This window comes from Capricornis sumatraensis, chromosome 9, assembly GCF_032405125.1.
Source record: "Capricornis sumatraensis isolate serow.1 chromosome 9, serow.2, whole genome shotgun sequence".
Classification (NCBI taxonomy): Eukaryota; Metazoa; Chordata; class Mammalia; order Artiodactyla; family Bovidae; genus Capricornis; species Capricornis sumatraensis.
In genome coordinates this window covers 98787773-98790685 of record NC_091077.1, presented here as the reverse complement: position 1 = coordinate 98790685, position 2913 = coordinate 98787773, and positions in this window count along the sequence as shown.

The following is a 2913-nucleotide window of genomic DNA, read 5'->3' as shown; positions in this document are numbered from 1 at the left end:
GCTGGGGTGAGGGACTTTGTCCAACTCTATCACCATTAATTACTTTCAAAAATCACCCCATTAAATATATCAGCTTAGTGAAAAATACTTGTTACTAGACAATGGTAGATTTTAGATAAATTCCTTAGGCTTCAACTTCCAACCAGAATATCACTTAAGCCCTTTGGATCTGCAAATTGTGGATATGTCATTGAACATTGATTATGATAATTACTTAAAACCAAAATGATTCAGTTGCTTTTTAATAAAATGGTTAGCTGCTTTTATTATAGTTATCATACTGAGATTTACCACTGTTCCATCACACATTACTTTTAGTTGCAAAATTATAAAGGCAAGAAATAGATACTATCAAAATGGTAAAAAATTATTCCACAATTATCTGTTTGAGGTAACTTAATTTCTGAAGATATATCCTCTTCATTATTTAAATAATGTTCCACTACCAACAGAATGCTGTACTGTTTACAGATATGACAGTAAGACCAAAATGGAACAAAAATGGACCAAAAAGAAAAAAAAAAAGAGTAATGTAACAACCTTACAACTCTAAACTTAAATTACTTTCTGCTAACCTTGCCATTTATAGAAACAAATACCATTTATATAAATATGAATAATCATATTTTGTTCAATTAAACTTTTTTCTAGACAAAAATTTAGTAAATATTCATTGCTAAAATCTCAAATAGCCATTTAAGTTCATATCAGTTGAGTCAAAATCTATTTTGGTTTAATATGTCTAAGTGTAAACAGGGAATAAAAATAGCCTCTTTTTTTTTAGTTGCTTTTTAATGTTTCATCAAAGAACATTTTTCAGTGCCTCAATACTTACCAACGTGTTATTTACTCTGCAAAGGAAAAGTATCTTTACAAAGCCTGCCACAATTTTTTTAAATAGTCCTAAATGGACTAACAACTTGCATTGAGTCCATTGTCAGCTATTGTTAAGGAGATACCTATTTGAAGAAGGACAGGGCTCAACCAAGGATGTGATTCATGGACCTCAATTCTCCAATTATAAGAAGGTATCAAATAGAACCACTAAATCAATTACTTCAGAAAAAAAGAACAGAGTAATTTTAACAAGAAGGAATAAAGAAAGGAAGTAATTATTATAGTCCTATAGCACTTCTCGATTATAAAGAACAATTTTTTTAGCTATTATGAGACTGCGCCTTGTTTACCTCACCCTTAATGGGGGCATCTTAATATGTTCTGAATTTCTGCCAGAGAACACAATCCCAATATACTGAAACAAGTGACCATTTACTGATGTAAACGATTCAATTGAAGGCACATTTATTTGGCTTCAACAAGCAAATAATTCGAGTTGATCACAAAAATCATAATCAAAATGTTTATTCATAGTTTTGATTATTTCTTTCCGAAAATGTTATTTCCTAGTTAAATTTTAGATATAAGATTCATCAACAATGATGCTTTTTAAAACCTGGGCTTAAACATATTAAAAATGAAGATGAGACAACTTATTAAAAAACAAAAACAAGAAATTATACTATACACCATGGAATGACTTCAAACTTACTTGATTTCTAAAAAATGAAAACATATGATTTAAAATGTCAAGCTTTGGGTAGATGAACTAGCGTCCCATAATCTATCATCCAAAATAAACTACATTATTTAGGAATTTTGTGAAGGCAGACAAGCTAAAATCATACTTCATAAATGAAAAGGTTTATACTAAAGTTAAAATTAATGTCATGACCTCAAAGTGACATTTTAAAGATGTATATGTGGGCTATTGCTTTTTATTTAGTGCTACGAAAATGACTTCATATTTTCAAACTCTGCTTTCAATTTTTGTTAAAGTCACTTGGCCAGTTAAATAAAATTGATGAGAATTTATGTAAACAGTATTGAAGGAAAAAGAAAGTTATTGAGAAATATTTGCAGGGTCATATTATGTGGAGGGAGACAATAAATGTGTATGCATATATAATGTGAATTAAAGGAAACTTTCATATTATATGCATATATACTATGAATTAAAGGAAATTTTCATATTGCAAGTCCATTGTTTTTAATTTGGTTAAGTGTTCAACATAAATTACCTCTGAAATTAGAAAAAAAGCCTTTTTTTTTTTAAAGTAAGATCTATATATATGCAAATAATAAAACTCACTTAGTGAGATTTCCTTGATACCTTCTCTAAAAGTCACCCACTTTACATATTCCTCCTTCCTTTATTCAATTTTTTCTCCTTAGAATCATGCATCATCTCCTTTGAAACATGCAAAATAAGATATTTTGCCTTTTTACCATGTTTATTTTCTGACTTCTCATGAAGAATATAACTCCAGGAAGGTAGAGATTTTTATCTGCTTGTTCACTATGGAGTATCTGGAACCAAAACTTTGACCTATAATAAGAGGATGCTTAATGAGTGAATGGGGTTCCCTGGTAACTCAGTGATAAAGAATCTACCTGCAGTTCAGGAGATGCAGGTTCAATCCCTGGGTCAGGAAGATCCCCTTGAGAAAGAAATGGCAATCCACTCGTCTTCTTACCTGGGAAATCCCATGGACAGAGGTGCCTGGTGGGCTATAGACCATGGAGCTGTACAAGAGTCAGACATGATTTTGTGACTAAGCAACAAATGAATAAATAAAGTTTTATTCATTAATGCATTCAAAATACATATATGTACATACTAATATATACATATTTATATTACATAGAGAGACATGTCCTCCTACTTTTGTCTAATTCACTATCTGCTTTTAAAGAAGGGAAAAAATACCAAAAACAAAAATTTCCAAACCTCATGAAGAATGCTGATTATGTAAATAATGTCTATTTTTATAACACATGGCAACACCGAGAGAGTACTCTGTGAGAGCATTTGAAAAGTGATCTCTGAAACCATGCAAGAACAAATGAGGCACT